This window comes from Sus scrofa, chromosome 17, assembly GCF_000003025.6.
Source record: "Sus scrofa isolate TJ Tabasco breed Duroc chromosome 17, Sscrofa11.1, whole genome shotgun sequence".
NCBI classification, from domain to species: Eukaryota; Metazoa; Chordata; class Mammalia; order Artiodactyla; family Suidae; genus Sus; species Sus scrofa.
The window spans coordinates 33,337,571-33,356,546 of record NC_010459.5 but is presented as its reverse complement, the minus strand read 5'-3'; the positions used below and the strand labels follow the sequence as shown (position 1 = coordinate 33,356,546).

General features: G+C 51.1%; 1 protein-coding gene across 2 annotated transcripts in view; it reads left to right on the top strand.

Annotated features, from left to right (window-relative positions):
* Positions 1 to 18,976, top strand: part of STK35 (serine/threonine kinase 35) — an 80,604-nt gene that overhangs the window by 56,782 nt on the left and 4,846 nt on the right. For both annotated transcript variants that reach the window (XR_002339847.1, XR_002339848.1), the window contains exon 4: positions 13,676 to 13,815. The gene's annotated coding sequence lies outside the window, so the exon portion shown is untranslated. The remainder of the gene's footprint in view (positions 1 to 13,675; positions 13,816 to 18,976) is intronic.

Sequence of the window (18,976 nt, the reverse complement as noted above, 5' to 3'; positions counted from 1 at the left end):
TCTGCTCAATCCATTAAAAAAAAACCAAATGGATTGAACTATATCAAAATATAAAACTTCTTCATTTCAAGAGACACTTAAGAGAATGAAAAGACAAAACACAGGCTGGGAGAAAATCTTTACAAACACATATTTAATAAATGACTTCTATCTGGAATATTAAAAAAACTCTCAAAACTGAACAATAAGGAAAAAAACAATCCTTGCAGTTCCCCAGTGACTCAGTGGGTTAAGGATCCATCATTGTCACAGCTGTGGCACTGGTTTGATCCCTGGCCCAGGAACATGCTGCAGGCACAGATCCCCCCTAAAAGATAACAAACAATCTGATTAAAAAATTGGCAAAATACATGTAACAAGAGAAAATAAACAAAGGCAAACAGCGCATGAAAAGATGGTCAACATCATTAGTCATTAATTTAAAAATTAAATGGAAACCCCAATGAGGTAATCCCTACATATCTAACATAAGGGCTAAAATTAAAAAGACTGACCACAGTAATCTTGGTCGATGTGCAGAGGAACTAGAACACTTAGGCACTGCTGGAAGGTATGGGAAATTGGTACAACCACCTAGGAAACACTTGGATAATTTCTTAAAAATTAACGTACATCTCCTATATGATCAAGCTATCCCACTCCTAGGTATTTATCCAAAAGAAAAAGAAATGTATGTCCATACAAAGACTTACATGATTGTTCATAGAAGCTTTGTTTGTAATAGCAACAAACTGGAAACCACCCAAACAACCATCAGGGTATCAATATACAGATAAGCAAATTGAGACATATCCATGCAATGGAATGATCCTCAGTCATCAGAAGGAATGAACTCCAGACACACAAGAACAGGGAAGACTCTCAAAGCAGCTATGCTGCGGGAAAGGCACCAGACATAAAAAAGAGAATCGTATGAACGTATGATTCTATTTATATAAAACGCTGGAAACTCAGCCCAATCAATAGCAACTGAAAGCAGAGCAGTGGTTGCCTGGGGATGGTGAAGGGCTGGAGGGGAGGATTATGAAATGAGAAGGGGAAGGAGGAGGAGGCTTTGGAAGTGACGGATGTGTTCCGTATCTTGAGTACAGACACAGGGTCGCAGGTGTATGCATACATTAGCCATTACTAAATCACACGCTTTAAACAAATAATGCCATTCGCAGCAACATGGATGTAACTAGGGAGCATCATCCTAAGTGAAATAAGTCAGAAAGAGAAATACCATATGATACTACTTATATGTGGAATCTAAACTGTAACACAAATGAACCTATCTCCCAAACAAGCAGCTTCACGGACACAGAGAACAGACTTGCGGTTGCCAAGGGGGTGGGCTTGGGGAGGGATGGGGTGGGAGGTTGGGGTTACAGATTTCAGCTATTATACATGGAGGGATAAATGACAAGAGCCTACTGTATAGCACAGAGAACAATAGTCAAAGTCCTATGACAAACCGTAATGAAAAAGAATATACATAAAAAGTTAGTATATTTACATACCTGAATCACTTTGCTGTACAGCAGGAAATAACACAACATTGTAAATCAACTATACTTCAGTACAAATTTTAAAATAGAATATAAAGGGACGTTCCCATTGTGGCGCACGAGAAACAAATCTGGCTAGTATCCATGAGGATTCCGGAACGATCCCTGGCCTCGCACAGTGGGTTGGGGATCTGGTGTTGCCCTGACCTGTGGTGTAGGTTGCAGATATGGCTCAGATCCAGTGTGGCTGTGGCTGTGGCCCTGGCTGGCAGCTGTGGTTCCAATTTGACCCCTAATGGGCGAACTCCCAAATGCCTCGGGCAAGGTCCTAAAAAGAAAAAAAAAAATGAATATAAACATAACATAAGAAATAAAGTATTTGAGAGTTCACATTGTGGTGCAGAGGAAAAAAGAAAGAAAAGAAAATATTTACAACAAAAAATCGAACACTTATTTACTTATTTATCTTTTTAGGGCTGCACCTGTGGCATATGGAGGTTTCCAGGCTAGGGGTCTAATTGGAGCTACAGCTGCCAGCCTACACCACAGCCACAGCAACCCCAGATCTGAATCGTGTCTGCGACCTATACCACAGCTCACGGCAATGCTGGATCCTTAACCCACTGAGCGAGGCCAGGGGTCGAACCCACAACCCCATGGTTCCTAGTCGGTTCCATTTCCACTGCACCACGATGGGAACCCCTGAATACTTTAAATATGTACAATTTACCCTATGTCAACTATGCCTCAATAAAATTGTTATTAAAAAAATGTTGGGGGACATAAGAGTCAGCTTGAAGGAACTTCCAGAGGTCAAACTTGGAACAACTTGACCATCAAAAAGAACAATGATGACAGAGTTCCCACTGTGGCTCAGTGGGTTAAAAACCAGACGAGTATCCATGAGGATGTGGGTTCCATCCCGGGCCTTGCTCAGTGGGCTAAGCCTCCAGCATTGCCACAAGCTCTGGTGTGGGTTGCAGACATGGCTCAGATCTGGCATTGCTGTGGCTATGGCATAGGCCTGAAGCTGCAGCTGCAATTCGACTCCTGGCCTGGGAACTCCCATGGGCCACAGGCTCGGCCCTTAAAAAAAAAAAAAAAAAAACGGACGATAAAGATGGAATTTTTAACACATTGCACAGTAATAATAATAAAAGAATCCATAAGTGTGAGGTAATACTACCAAAAGGGGGAGGGGAGGGAGAGGAAAACTTTTCTTTGTAGAAGGGTGTAGAAAGAAAAAGAGAATTAGGAAAAGCCCCACATTGCAGCCACCAATGCAATAACTGATTCAGGCAAGCTACCAACTGCTGCTCAAATCACTGAGTGAAAATCTGGGGAGAATTCACACAGGATGTTCACACAGTCTTATATACCCTCCTTCATTGCACAGCTGAATTATTTACAAAGGGAAAGACTAACTTCCCGGTGGAGAGATCTGCTTGAGCCACTTTAATCCAGTGATCACACTGAGCGTCACTGGTGACAGGACAAACTGGCAGGACGCCCTCCTTATATAACGCGCTGGCGAGAGGGCGACCTCACCTCCGCAGGGCTGTTGCCCAAAATGTTCCACCCGAATCTAATCACGAGGAAACAATCAGTTACGCGCAGATGGAGGGACATTCAACTTGACAACTGGGCTGTCTCTTTGTAACATTTGCCGATGCCATGCAAGAAGAACTAGGCGGCGTGGGTGGTACTGTGGGCACGATTCATTCCAGGTCGGTCACTAAAGGAACAAGACAACCAAGTACATCTCTAATCTTGATGGAATCCTGGGCTGAGAAAAAGTCCAAACAAAACAGCTCTAGAGCTCATGGGGGGAATGCAGAATATGGGCTACAGGATGATCGATCCTAAGCTGATCTTATTGTCACAATATATGATGACAGTGTATTGCAACCTGGTGAAAACTTTTGGTTATTTTGGTGCGTGGCGTTTTTGTATAGAACGACGCAGTTGTTTCTGAGTGATACGTGAGAGGTATGTGCTGAAGCATTTAGGGGTAAAAGTTATGAGGGCTCTACCCATCTAGCTCTGGACTTTTCGTTCCCTCTCTCTCTCTCTCCAGGGAGAGGGGGAAGAAAGAAGGAAATGAAGAGAGGGAAGAGGAGGGGAGAGAGAGAGGGAGGGGTGGGAAGGGCCTGTGTGACACTAGGTGAAGGGTAGAGTGAGTTCATTTCATGTTTTGTAACTTTCCTGCAGGTATGAGATTGGAGTTGAAGTTAAAAGTTGGAGGAGAGGAGTTCCCTTCATGGCACAGCAGAGGCGAATCCGCCTAGGAACCCTGAGGTTGCTGGTTCGATCCCTGGCCTGGCTCAGTGGATTAAGGATCTAGCGTTGCTGTGAGCTGTGGTGTAGGTCACAGATGCAGCTCGGATCCCGCCTTGCTGTGGCTCTGGCGTAGGCTGGTGGCTACAGCTCCGATTGGACAGACCAAAAAAAAAAAAGTTGGAGGAGGGTGGGGAGAGGTAGCTGGCCCAGAGGGGGTCTCTCCTGCTTGGGAGCTGGCTTAGGGCTCCGACCTTTGAACACCAGGCTGCAGCTGGGTCTCTCCTACCATCACCTCACACTTCCTTCTCCTCTGAGCAGCTGCAACCCTGCCTGGTCCTTCGTCCCTGAGCCACTGAGGTGGGGTGCTTGTCCCCTCCTGCCCCAGGCTCCTTTTGCAGCACGTCCCCCTCCTGGACCCCCTGCGGTGGAGCTCAGAATAGGCACTCTTCGGGGAGGGGCAGAGATGGAGAAGGAGCCCGGTGGCTGGGGGCATCTCTCCAGCTCCTGCCACAGCCTCAAGAGGTGCGAGGCTACCAGCTCTGCTTGTAGATGGCAAATTGCACGTGCCTACAGCCCCGCTCGCCCTCAGAAACCCTGCCTGGCTTCCCTCAAGTCCCACTGTGGCACACAGGCCCTGGGTCTGCCACTGTCCCCTCCCTTCCTCCTGGCCTCACTCGCTGCTCCAGCCCCAGCCATCTCTGTGCTGTTTTGAGGATACACATCAGGGACACTGACCTCAGAGCTTTTGCACATGTTGCTCCCCAGAAATGCCGCCCCACCACCAACCCCAGCTCCCTCCCTCCCCTCCTGTTGTCCTTGGTGGCTTTTCTTCTGAGCACACCTCGCCACCTCACCTGCCATCTAGCTGTCCTGTCTCCCACTAAAATGCCACTGCCCCGTCACTGCTGTGTCCCCAGCTCCTAGAAGTGTGCCTGCAACATAGTAAGTTTAATACGACTTCTTGAGTGACTGATGCCAAAGCCAGTCCCTGCCCCCCTTGGCACAGTGGCTTGGGTGTGCGTGTGCATGTGTGTGCGAACGTGTGTGTGCGTGTTGGGCTGGCTGAGACCCCCCGCCTGGGTGTAGGCAGAGTTCTCCGAGGGCTGGGTGGGTGCCACGCGCAGCATCAACACGTTACATAATCTGGCAGCGGGCAGGCTGAGAGGGGCAGGCAGGGCCTTTATTAGGTGCTTGCTTCCCCAGCCACATCCCGAGCTGCCAACCCTTCAGCTTTGTGCTCCCTAATCGCCCCGACAGGCCCCACCGCCCATTCACTGTGCCCACTGGCTCTGAAAGGAGGCTGCACGGATGCCCAGGGCCTGGGAGGAGCTGGTATGTCCGGATGCTGCTGCCCGGGCCTCACCCCATCCAAGCACCGGTGACCATGGAAGGCCAAGCCTGCCCATCCCCTGCCTGTACATGCCTGGGCAGCAGGTGCTCACCCGAGACGCTACCTGTCTGCCCACTGACCTTTCCTGCACTGGGACTCATGTCCTGAGCTGCCAGGGGAGGCCCAGCCCAGGCCTCAGGCCTCTGCTGCCCACAGAGTGACCCTGGGCAGGTCACAGGCCCTGCCAGCCTCAGCATCTCTTCCAGGGAGTGGTCCTGCTGACTGACCCCACAGTGCTATGGACGCACATCAGGGAATGAGCTCCCTCTCAGAGTCGGTGAGCAAGGGTCACAGTCACGGAGGGGCTGCTCTGAGCCAGGCCCAGGCCAGCTGCTGGGGACCCAGCATCACCCTTATGTTCCACCCACTATGGCCTTCTTGGCACTTAGAGCCCAGCGCAGGGAGACAGACGTAAATAAAGAAATGGAGGAGTGCCCGTAGTGGCGCATCGGAAACAAATCCAACTAGGAACCATGAGGTTGTGGGTTTGATCCCTGGCCTCGCTCTGTGAGTTAAGGATCCGGCGTTGCTGTGAGCTGTGGTGTAGGTAGCAGACACAGCTTGGATCCTGTGTTGTTGTGGCTCTGGCGTAGGCCAGCAGCTGTAGCTCCGATTAGACCCTCTAGCCTGGGAACCTCCATATGCCATGGGAGTGGCCCTAAAAACCAAAAATAAAATAAAATAAATATTAAAAAATAATAAAAAGGAAATGTATGCAGCTGTGCTTGGAAGGAGGGAAATCAGGGCAATGGAAAGGAGGGGTCAATGTGGCAGGGCAGGTGCCCTGCAGAGGTGACATCTGAGCAAAGCCCTGGCTGAAGGGAGAGCAAGCCAGGCGGGTGGCAGGAAGGGGGGCAGCAAGACCAAAGACCCCGAGTCGGGAAGGGATCTGGCTACACGGGAGGCCACCAGCCTCTTCTCCCATCCCAGGTGAGGAGCCAGCGTCTCCTTCAGCCCTCGCTCCCCCCAGAGCATCTGCTCTACAAGGCAGGCACCAGGAGTAACCCCACTGTACAGATGAGAAAACCAAGGCACAAAGAACGAAGGGACTTGCCTGAAGTCCGCTGGCTGGGGAGTAGCAAAGGATTTGAACCCAGGCAGTCCTGCTCCAGAGCCTAAGCCTCCAGTCAGGATGGAGGGAGGCTGAGGCCCAAGGAACACAGAATATGCCTGACAAACGCCGGCTCCCTCGCCCTTGTCTTTGCACAGGGTACTGCCACCCGGATCGGCTTGTTAGGACACTGTTGTACCTGATTCAGTGATTGCTCTTATTGTGCCCATTTTACAGACGAGGAAACCAAGGTCAAGAGCTGTTGAGTCCTTAGCCAATTTCACACAATTAGATAGAGGCAGAACAGGGATTGAACCTGGGCCTGTCTACTGCCAGCGTTCATGCAGACCTAGAGGACCAGTCAGTACGGAGGGGGGCGCAGGAAACCCCCACCCCCACCCCGGTGGGCGGCCCGGCCAGGCAGTGGGAGGGGAAACCAAATCCAAGCATTGTTTTACACAGGGTTTTCTTCTGGTGGGAAAAAAAGCAGTTCACTGTTGAGATGACCACTGCCTTCTGCCTGCTGAAACGTGGAGAGCCGGGGTAGGTGGGGGGCTCTGTCTGGCTCCTTGTCCAGGGAAAGAATTTTCAGGTAGATTTTAGCCAGAAGCTGGATTCTACTTAGAATGTAAAATGCATGTGTGAAGTATTTGCTCTGAAGTGGGACTAGGTAATTGATTTTTTAAAGAAGGTGACCTTTCCGGGCCCTGGGAAGCGCTTTCAGGTCCCTTTCTTATTCTTCTGTGCGTAAAGGCAATTATCCGGGGTCAACTCTCCACACAGGAAATGGGTCTCGCTAATTTTGCACAACAAATGTTTCACTGTAGCTTCTCCTTACTGCAAAGAGGATTATTGTATCAGCTTGTTTCACATCAGAGAGGAAAATCAGGCCCTGCCTTCACAGTGGATGGAGGTGAGAGACGGCAGGGAGCTGGACGATCCCCAGGCTGCCCCTCGGCAGAGCTGCCGGGAGTCCCTTTCTGTGTGGCAGTTTCCTTGTTTGGACAACCGCCATCATCACAGCACCTGCTGCTAACAGTCCCCTCTAATGCCACACAGCACCCCTTCCTCCGTCCTGCTCTTTGGTATTTCCCCTTCACCTTGACTCCAGGAAGGGCCATGGGACTTGCTTTGGCCAACAGGACAACTGCAAGCGCAACACAAGCAGAGGCTTGCAAGGCACATGCTGCTCTTTGGGAAACTGAGACCACCCTCTAAAGAGCTGAGGTAGCCCCCTGGAGGATGGGGCCACGAGAGAGGTCCCAGCCGAGGCGCTGGACCCACCAACCTGTCAATGGAAGGACAGGTAAGGGAGGCCACTCTAGATCATCTTAGCCCTGGCAAGCTGGTTCAGATCAGAACTCCCCAGAAGTCCCACTGGATTGTGAGAAATAATTGCCTGTTTTAATCCACTAGATTTAGGGGGCTGTTTTGTTCCACAGCACCGGTAACTGATACATCACTCTTGGTCTTCTATCTGTTAGGTTCTTTGGTAGTTGGGTAAAAGGAGAATTTATTGGAAGCTCATCAGGGATCACAGAATTGAAGTGAAGTTTGGAGAGCCAGGTTTGGAATCAGGCAGCAACCAGACTCTCAGGGACCAGCCCGCAGAAGAGGCCATTCCACCAACGCTTCCATCCTTGTGCCATCGGCTCTGCAGTCAAGGGCCCATTGGCTGCATGTGGTCACAAGTCCAGCCTTGGCTCTACCACATGGTAAGAAGCAGGGCCTGAGGAAAAGACACCCACCGGGGCAGTGAGAAAGTGTGAAGCCTCCAGAGCTAGACCATCTCAGTTCAAATCCCAGTCCGTGTGCCCGAGCAAGTCCATCTCTGAGTTCACCCTGGCCCTGTGTAGATGCGCTGAGAGCCGCCTCTGTGTTCTGGGTTTGCTGTGAAGTTATGTAGAAACCACTTAGAAGAACACCCACCGTTCAGAAAGCGTTCAATACATGTTAGTTGGTCTGGATTTTACCTGTAGTGGTTATTGCCCCACTTGTCCTCATGGGATTTCCTTGCAGAGTCTAAATCAATACAGCAAATATAAAATCTCCTTTATGGATAGCAAATGCTTTTCGCAAGTTACTCTTGAGAGTAACTCTTGCTACTAAAATTTGTTATTCATGATTTATGATACATTTAACATTTCTTTTCTACCAGTTGGATGCTGGGTTAACTGGCTTTGTTTTCAAAGAGCTCATAATGCACAAAGTCATACCTAAAATTATGTGTATGTATAATTGAAAAAAGGTTTTTTTTTAATTTTTACAGTTAGTCCTGCAGCAAACGGACATTTCCAGGCTAGGGACTGAATGGGAACTGCAGCTTGCCGACCTTCACCACCGCCGCAGCAATACCAGGTCCAAGCCGTATCCGCAACCTATGCTGCAGCTTGCAGCAATACCGGATCCTTAACCCACAGACTGAGGCCAGGAATTGAACCTGTATCTTCACAGACACTATGTTGGGTTCTTAACCTGCTGAGCCACAACGGGAACTCCCAGAAAATATTTTGATAAGGTAAATTAAAGTACAGTGAAGTGGGAAAAATGTGAGTTGGTACAATAATGAATATGGTAATAACTATTATTCTTATATTCTGTAGTGGGAGAGGAGAACTATAGAAATGATCCTGTGACTTGTCAAATCACTAGGACTCCATACAATGTGGGGGAGAGAATTCCCGAAAAGGAAATCAGGGCTCAGTTAGGAAGCAGAGGATGGATACAAATGTCGTCACTGGAGACGTGGCGGCATCATTTCTGGTACTGAGCAGAGCGTTGCTCAGGGGGACAGACCTCGTCCCAGCCCCCTCAGCCCACCTTCTGGCTGTGGGGAGGCTGGCGCTGGATGAGCGTCGATAATAACAGGATGATTCCTGAGGACACTAAATGCCAGGACGAATGGGAAACAAACAGACAGGGTGCTGCACAGACGATGTGATGAGATGAAAGAGAATGTCCCCGTGCAGGTGAAAAGAGTGCATTTAGCATCTGCTCTGATTTTGCAGTTCGGTGTATGCAAAGTCCTCACGTGCTCTATCTGTGTCATTTCCCGCCCCCAAACCCTGGAAGTCCTGGGTGGGGGATAGGGAGCCCTGGCCCCCCGTCCTTGCTGGGCTCCTTGGGCAAGCCCCTTCTCCTCTGCGAGCCTTGGTTTTTACACGGATGTGATTAAGATGCTCAATCAGTCAGCAATTCTACAGGAACATTTGAGCCTCCCTGTGTTCCTGGGGAGACCCGAATAAAGGGGATGAAAGTGGGGGAAGAGTCCCCCTTGTGAGTCAGCTTCTCTGTCACCTCCCCTCCAAGGCCAAGAGACACTTCTGTAGGTAGACACCTGAGGCACCAAGGAGTCCCACCTGCAAACCACCATTGCACATCAAGGATGTCTTGAGACAGACAGGTGTGGCTGGAATCCTCGCTTTGCTCCCTACTTGCTGTGCAAGCTTGGGTTGGCCACGTGACCTCTCTGGACGGTCTGCATCATCTCTCCAGTGGGGAGAGAAATGAGGAGATAGATCTGGGCTCTAGAGCCCACACTCCACCATTGACTCGCTCTGCGTCTCGGCTTCTTCCCTTCACTGGGCCCCAAACATGCTGGCAGCTTGGGATTCCTCACCCCCAGCTCCCCCACTCAGGTCTGCCTCTCAAGGGACACAGCCACTGAAGGAGCCCCCAGAATACAGTCTGCCCCCTCCTTCCTCCCAGGCTCGATGGAGGAGAGACATCCAGGAGGCAGCGAGCACAGCCCAGAAATAGAACACCAGCTGGTGGGCAGCTGACCCCAAGGCATGGGGCCTGAGCTGAGTCCTGTTGCCTGGCAACAGGCACCATCCCATGCCGTGGGTGGCCAAGGGTTCTTGGTGGCGGCCCATGTCACCCACCCAGACCAGACCTTGCCTGGGCACTGGAGAGGGCAGGTGGAGTGTCCCCTACAGGGACTTTGCATTAAGTGTGGCTCATAGAAGTACACAGGCGCTACCGCGTACTCCAGTTGTCTCTGATCCTGACCAGAACTCAGCAGCTAGGGACCATTCTCCTCTCTGGACAGGTGAGGGGGATGGAGGGGTCAGAGGTCGGGGAGAGGTTCAGAATGGGTTTGGTGGGAGAGGAGGAGATGGAGAGAGATGTGAACGTCCCTAGAGGGGATGTGGTCAAGGCCCAGAGCGACTTGGGGTGGGAGGGGCTCCCCTGGTCCCTGCGCTCCGGGGGCTCCGGGAGGCCAACCTTTCCGCAGATACACTCAGGTCATGGACCTAGACGCACTGAGCCTCTGGATACGGACCCCTTTCTTCAGACAGCCCCTCAGCCCTTCCAGCCTAGCTTGGGTCTCTGGGGACTCCTTCGAGGCCTGGGACAGGGACCCAGCACTACGCATGGCACAGGCCTCGGGCCAGGCTTCCACGTCTCCGCTCCCTATCTGTGCGACCCTCCACAGATGAGGCCACCCTTCTGGGTGTCACGAGTTTCTCCTGGGGAATATCTCATAATGGGTGTCCTTATCCTCAGCTGAAAACACTGAGACTCAGAGGAGGAGTTTCTTCGTGGCACATTGGGTTAAGGATCCAGCGTTGCCACTGCTGTGATTCCGGATAGAGCCATGGTGCAGGTTTGATCCCTGGCCCAGGAACTTGCACAGGCTGCAAGTGCAGCCAAAACCAGCCAACCAACCAACCAACACCCCCCCCCAAAAAAAAAACCCCACGGAGACTTGGAGAGGTTAAGCTACTTGCCCAAGCACACATAGCTGGTAAGGGCAGGGCTTGGATTCAAGGTGTTCTATCCCAGCTATCTCTTGCTGTGTGACAAACTACCCCCCAACTAACAACTTAAAATAACAACTCTTCTTGTGTGCTTGAATGTGCAGTTTGGCAGGGCCTGGAAGAGACCGCTTGTCTCTGCTCCTGTTGGTCTGAGCCGGGTGGCTCAGGGGCTGGGGCTGGGGCTGGGGTCTCTCAAAGTCTTCCACTCCCGGATTGGGTGGTCACGGCTGGCTGTGGACTGAGACTCTGGCTAAGCAGCTCTCACCACATGGTGCCTGGCTTCCAAGCGCCTGGGAGGGTCTGTCTCTCTGTCTCCAAAGCCCCCCCACCCCCCAAGGACTGGCAGTGTGGGTAATAAAGCTTAGGGGGACGCAGCTGCCCGGGGCTGACAGGTCCCTGCCTAGGATCCCATTGGAATACTATCCCTGAAGCCTGGGTCAGCCTGGAGGGCAGGGCTGGAGCAGCTGGTCCCCAGCCTCCCCTAAAGGCCGAGGAGGTAGGAGGGGCTGGCCTGAGGAGGTCTGAGCTGGTCAGACAAGCTGGCCGGCCAGGGAGAAGCCTCAGGCAGAAACAGACCTTTAAAATGCAAAGCAGGGAGTTCCCATTGTGGCACAGTGGTTAATGAATCTGACTAGGAACCATGAGGTCGAGGGTTCGATCCTTGGCCTTGCTCAGTGGGTTAAGGATCCAGCGTTGCTGTGAGCTGTGGTGTAGGTTGCAGACACAGCTTGGATCCCGTGTTTCTGTGGCTCTGGCGTAGGCCGGTGGCTATAGCTCCAATTAGACCCCTAGCCTGGGAACCTCCATATGCCACAGGATCGGCCCTAGAAAAGGCAAAAAGACAATAAATAAATAAATTTTAAAAAAGAATACAGTTACTAACACTGTGGTAATAGAATGATCTTAGAAGAGTTGAGATAATCAATGATACAATTGAAGAAAAAATAAATAAAATGCAAAGCAGCCCCTGACACAGCTGCTCCCACTTCGAAGCCAGCCCAGTCCAGCCAGAAGCCCAGGAGTGCCCTTTGTCCCTGCTCTCGCTCACCTGCCTGCTGCCTCCAAAAGTGTGGGGTCCGTGTCTTTCTCCTTGCCCCACGTTCACGCCAGAGCCTGACCACCAACCCCTCTTGCCTGGACCCTTGTAAGAGGGTCCTCGCTGTTTGCCCTGCCCAGTTCCCAATCATATTCCACTCAGCAGCCAGAGAGTTTTAAAAACATCACTTTCTGGGGTCCCCATTGTGACTCAGTGGGTTAAGAACCCAACATAATATCCGTGAGGATGCAGGTTTGATCCCTGGCCTCGCTCAGTGGGTTAAGGAGCCGACATCACCGTGAGCTGTGGTGCAGGTTGCAGAAGAGGCTCGGATCCTGGCCGCTGCAGCTACAATTCAGCCCCTAGCCTGGGATCTTCCATACGCTGCAGGGGTGGCTGTGAAGAGTTAAAAAAAAAAAAAATCACTCCCTGTTTCAAAGGTCTGAGAAAGAGTGGCTCAGCAGGTTAAGGATCCAGAATTGTCACTGCTTTGGCTTGGGTCACTACTGTGGCTCAGGCTCGACCCCTGGCCCAGAACTCCTGCAAGCCATGGGTGTGGCCAAAGAGATTTAAAAAACAAAAGGCCTAAGGACTTCCTTTACTTAGAATAAAACTTAAGCTGTTCAAACTCAGACCTCCTGAGGCAGGGCCGTCAGCCCTTTACCCTCCTCCTTTTGCCAAGAATGATCTCCGCATCTTTGCCTGGCTGATCCCTTCTTGTCCTTCTGGTCTCAGCTCCATTGTCATCTCTGTGGGGAGGTGCTCTCTGCCCACCTGGTCTAAATGAGCCCTGACCCCCACCCGAGGTCATATTTACACCCTGTGACATCACTGATTTGTTGGTTGGCTTTTTGCTTTTTCTCCCTTCTACCCACCCTTGGCTGCATGAGATCAGGGACCACTTTTGTGGTGCTCGAACATGTGTCCTAGGTAGCTGAGCAGGGCTTGGTGGAGGATTAAGAAACACTTGCGGGTGTGCGGCAGAGTTGAATGAATAAATGCATACCCGGCACACACATTCTTAGGCAGGCACTCTGTCACACACTCAGAGCCTCTCCTACACTTGCGCGCGTGCGCACACACACACACACTCATCCACGCTTGGCTCACACATTCAGAAGCTCCCAGGCACATCCTGTCAAGAAGCTCTGCGATACTCGGGTGCCTGTAACCAGGGATGCTGCCGCCCCCTCCTGGTTCAATCTGGGAAGTGCATCCAGATTGGGGATGCGGAGCAGAGGCTCATCCTAACTGCTTCCTTGCAGATAAGGGGGACTCCTGCCCGCCCCCTTCCAAGCGGGGTCTTCCTATCATTTCTTGGCCTTCCCCCGCTACCCTGGTGTATGGCCCCAGGCCTGAACCTCAGGACGTTCTAACCAGGTGTGCAGAAGGAAGACGGGAAATGAGGAGCAGTGGGAAACTGTGACTCAGGAAGTCACCTCTCCAAGCCAAGCTTCAGGGTCATTGTCACAGGCCTGGCATGGTAGGAGGGAGTCAGCGTTTGTGCTTCATGGGTTTGGAATCCGATGTGAAAGGCTTTGAATGCCAGGATGAAGCCCTGGGTTTTAACCTGTGTTCATAGGGAGTCGCCGGGAGTTTCTGAGCAAGGAAGGGACAGGATCTAGGAAAACTGACCAGACCACGTGCTTCCATTTGTTCATTCAGTTTATCCAGCCATCCATGGGAATCCAGCAGCAGCCGGACAGACATGATATTGGCCTTCACGGAACATGGTCTGGGGTGACACGTGTCGGAGGAGGGATCTGGACACCGAGGGATCTGGCACCACCCCTGTCCTAAGCATGGTGAGTCCCGGGGTGAGAAGAGACTCACATTAAGAGCCCAGCTCCTGCCCAGGTAGCCCGGGGGGCAGAGCAGATGTGAGGGTGTGCTCAGCGTCTGATCAGTGCAGCCCTGGGCTCAAGGCCAAGCTGGGTGCTCCTCAGCCCCTTTCCAGCCTGCCTGACTCAAGAGCTGCAACCACTGGTTTTTTTCCCCCCAGTCCAATCAAATAGATGCAAATAGCATGCAAATTTATGCAAGAGGTCCTAATTCAAGGTATGTTAAGTAAATGTACTATGGTCTGCCTGCTGCAATTATAGTCAAACTCAGCATTAAGGATGTGACCGACATGAGATGCTGAGCTGTTTTAGTATCAGGCCGCACAACCACATGGGAGACAAGACGAGGCCCAGAGTCCCAGACACGCCACGTGGGAGATGCACACACAGGCAGGTGTTTGTAGAAGATTCGCTGCTCTCAGGAGGTAAGAAAAGAGGAAGGGACATATTTCATTCTCGCCCAGGGCTGAAGCTCCAGTCCTTCCTTCAAAGGAACATGGACAAGGAGTTAGAAGTCCGGGATACTCACCCCTGCCCGGGCGCTAGGTAGTTCTGTAACTTCCAACCAACCACTCCTCCAACCTGTTTTCTCATCCATATAATGGGTACAGTGACAAGGAAGCATGAACAGGACTATGGCAGGTGTCTTAGGTTAGGGTCCCCAGAAGTTAACCCTAGGACAAGGATTCCAATGAAAACAAAGATTCCATATAGTAGAACAAGAGATGCAGTTCCCTGGTGGCCCAGCAGGTTAAGCATCAAGCGTTGTCACTGCTGCAGCTTGGGTTGCTGCTGTGGTGTGGGTTCCAGCCTTGGCCCTGGAACTTCCACATGCTGTGGGTGCAGCCAAAAAAAAAAAAAGAGAGAGAGAGAGACAACATGCTATTCTATGATATGATATGATATGATATGATATGATATGATATGATATATGATAGAGTATAATTACTGTGAAGCGTTCCCATGAAAGCTGGTAGAGGATGGAAAATCAAGAGAGAACGGTCACTAGCCAAGCAAGGTGTGTCATCTTAAAGACCCACTTTGGACTGATCCTGCAACAGTGCTCAGAGATACACAGAGGTCATAGCTCAGACTTGTCCCATTTGGAGGGTAAGGGAGCGGAGGTATTTATACTCCTGTGATTGGAGGAAGTGAATTCCTCCCAGGAAGGCATACATTTCCAGGCACCTCCCTCTCTGTAAATGCAGGCCAGGAGCAGTCCTCTGAGAGCCACAGATGCTGGCTGCTGGCAGGGAAATCACACTGGGAGCTGGCACCCAAGGGGTTGTCTGCTGTAGGAGGGACATGCTCTGCAAACTGTGAAGGGCTGTGCCAGGACCTCATTTTGACTCTCATCTGAACTCACCGGTTAGCCCCCTGTCAGTCATCTTACTTCTTCTGGGCAAATGAGAACAATGGCGCATGTGGGTTGTCATGAAGGTAGGAGAAGTTGAGGGAGAGTATCACTGTTGGGGAGACCATGTGGAAGGAGCCCCCCCAAACGCTGCTGGGGGGAGGGCAAATTGGAGCAACAGCTGTGGAAGGCTATGTCGCCGGATCCATGTAAATGACAAATACACGGAGCCTTCATCCCGGCAGTTTGAGCTCCAGGATGTTGGCCAGCCTGTATCCTCACACACATGGGAAATGGCGTGTCCACAAGTTTATCCATTGCAGCTCTCTTTGTCATAGCAGAGAAATGAAAATAACAGAATTACGTGCACTCATATAATGGAATATCCGGCAAAAAAAAACAAGAAGAGAATGAAGTTCTCCCTGTGCTGTTATTGCATAATCCCCAAGCCCTATAGTTAAGATATAAAAAACCAAGATGGATGAAAATCAGAATAAAGAACAAGGTGTAGGAGTCTCCATGTGGCTCAGCAGGTGAAGGATCCGACCTTGTCACTGCTGTGGCTTGGGTTCAATCCACGGGCGTGGCCAAAAAAAAAAGAAGAACAATGTGTATATATATTTAACAAACTCTGGTATAGCCTGGCATTGTCTTATGCGCTTTTAATTTTTAAATTTATTTTTATTTATTTATTTTTGGTCTTTTTAGGGCCGCACCCATGGCATGTGGAGGTTCCCAGGCTAGGGGTCCAATCAGAGCTGTAACTGCCAGCCTACACCACAGCCACAGCAATGTCACATCTGAGCTGCGTCTGCAACCTACACCACAGCTCATGGCAACGGCGGATCCCTCACCCACTGAGCGAAGCCTGGGATCAAACCCACGTCCTCATGGATACTAGCCACAACGGGAACTCCTGCCTTTTAAATATGACTTCACTTAGTCTTCTAACAATCCAATGAGATGGGTATTATTATTATGCCCATTTTGCAGATGAGGAAACTGAGAAGCAGAGAGGTTGAGTAACTTGACCAAGGTCATGAAATAAGTGAAAGGCAGAGTCAGGATTTGAAGGGTGGAAGGGCTGGAGAATCTGTGCTTTTTATCACTAGGTTATATTTCCTCTCCGTAGCTGGAGATTACTCATAACCATGCATAAGAACTCTGTTTTCCTGCCAGTGATTAATTTGAACACGTACATGCCCCACTTCTGGCCAATGAGATGTGAGAGGAAGCCTGGGGAGACTCCTAGGAAAGGTGTTAAAAGAGATGTCCAGAAAAGAGTCTCCTCTCTTCCTGACGTTTTCATTGTGAAGCTGTCAGTGGAGGCAGCCACCTAGTGACCAGGAGGGGCCCAGCCTGAAGACAGGCCCAAGCGCAAAGGATGAAGGATTGGGTCCTTATAAAGCCATTAAGCCTTCAAGCCACTGAAATAACGAGGCCTGGGCTCCTGCTTTGTGAGCTAACAAACATCCCTACTGCTTCAGGCAGTGGTTCTCAAATTTGAGCTGCACTGTATCACTGGTCAAAACACAGACGGCTGGACCCTTTGCAGTTTTTCTGATTTAATCTGCAAAGCCCAGAATTTGCATTTCTAACAAGTGCCCAGGAGTGCTGCCCCTGGCTGGTCTGAGGACCACTCTTTGAGAACCACTGTTTAAAGCATTTTGAGGTAAGTTTTCTGCTCTACAAAGCCAAAGCATCTTGAGGCAGTCTGTGACCTGGAGCTGTGCACTTATCAAATCTGCAGGGGTCACGGGTCAGGGAGGCAGCAGGGGATGATGGAATGAGCACCAGAGTGGAGCCAGGAGTCTGGGACACTCCATCCCTCCCTTGCAACCTCGGGCTATTGCAAGGTCGGCTTCCCCATCTATAAAGTGGGAAGGAAGCTGGATGGATGGGGTTATCCTAAGCTTCCTTCTGGCTTTGACCAGGATTCATGGGAACAACCAGTCAGATCTTGGGGACTCAGGTGGTATCAAGCCGGACCCCCTTGTGGTGTCAACAGCTCCTCTGTCTCCCCTCTTCCCTGAGGGCTCTGCCTGCTTCTGCAGCATCAAGTCCTGGGAGGCAGGGGCGGCTCCACAGTCATCCTTCACATAGTAAAGTTCCAGGCAGTGGAGTTCCTGTTCCAGTAACGAACTGGACTAGGAAACATGAGGATGTAGGTCCAATCCCTGGCCTCACTCAGTGGGTTAAGGATCTAGGGTTGCTGTGAGCTGCAATGTAGGTTGCAGACAGGGCTTGGATCTTGCATTGCTGTGGCTGTGCTGTGGCTGGCAGCTGTAGCTTGATTTGACCCCTAGCCTGGACACTTCCATATGCCACACTCTTGACCCTAAAAAGCATAAAAAAAAAAAAAAAAAGGCTCATTTGCAGCCTGGGTTTGAACTGAGAGGAGAGGCCACCAGAGCCAAGTCTCTCCCCTCGGGGATCCGTCTCCCCCACTTAAGCTGGGATGCATCACAAGCCAGCATCCGAGGGGCATGACGCCTGGGCCTGTGGGAGCCACTCCCCGGGGAATCTCACTGTGGAGGTGTTGGGTAAACACAGACTTTGGCACAATTTCTCCCTCCCTATCCAATCGGTTACTGAAAACTGGCTTCCACCTCCTAAATGTCATTCGAATCTGCCAGGTTCTCCCGGTCTCTCTGGCCTGGATCCTAGGACGCAGCTCTGACTGGGCTCTCTGCCTCTGGTCCCGCCCCTGAGCGCTCCTGGCCCACCAGGGAACACCTCTGGGTGAAGTCCACACTCCAGAGCCTGGAACACCTGCAAGGCCCTTCCTATCTGGCCCCTACCCCTTCTCAGGCATCCCTGTGCCCTGTACACTCCAGCTGGACCAAAATGCTATAGTTTCTGGAATGTTCCAGGCTCTCTCTCACCTCTGAGCCTGGAACATAGGCTTCGCATCTCCCCCTCCCTCCGTGCAGCCTCTTATGTCTCAGGGTGGATCCTACACCAGCAAGGGCCAGATACAGGATTTCCTGGGCCTGGTGCAAAATGAAAACATAGGACCCTGTTCAAAATGTATTAAGAATTTTTGGGAGTTCTCATTGTGGCTCAGGGGAAAAAAATCCCACTAGGAACCATAAGGTTGCGAGTTTGATCCCTGGCTTTGATCAGTGGGTTAAGGATCCGACATTGCTGTGAGTTGTGGTACAGGTCACAGACACGGCTCAGATCCTGTATTGCTATCGGGTAGGCCGGTGGCTACAGCTCCGATTGGACCCCTAGCCTGGGAACCTCCACATGCTGTGGGTGTGGCCATAAAAAGTAAAAATAAATAAATAAATTTAAAACAATGTATTAAGAATTTTGGAGTTCCCGCTGTGGCTCAGCGGGTTAAGAACCCCAATAGTATCCATGAAGATGTGGGTTCAATCCCTGGCCTCACTCAGTGGGTTAAAGATCCATCATTGCCACAAAGCTGCGGCACAGATGGCAGATGCAGCTTGCATCCCGCGTTGCTGTGGCTGTGGCATAGGCCGGCAGCGGCAGCTCCAATTGGACCCCTAGCCTGGGAACTTTCATACGTCATACCTGTGGGCCTAAAATATATACATAGTTTCAAGACACAAAGCAAAGCCTTAAACCAAGTTTGCAGCCCTGCTAAGCTAGGGCCCCTCATGACTGTACACATTTTAGGCCCTTGAAGCCCACCCTGTTCCAGGCTGTCACCCTGGTATCGCTACCCAGGGCCTCCTCTGTGCCCCAGGGCCCTCTGTGTGTCCCTGCCTCGGTAATGACCATCCACAGCAATTGTCTGTT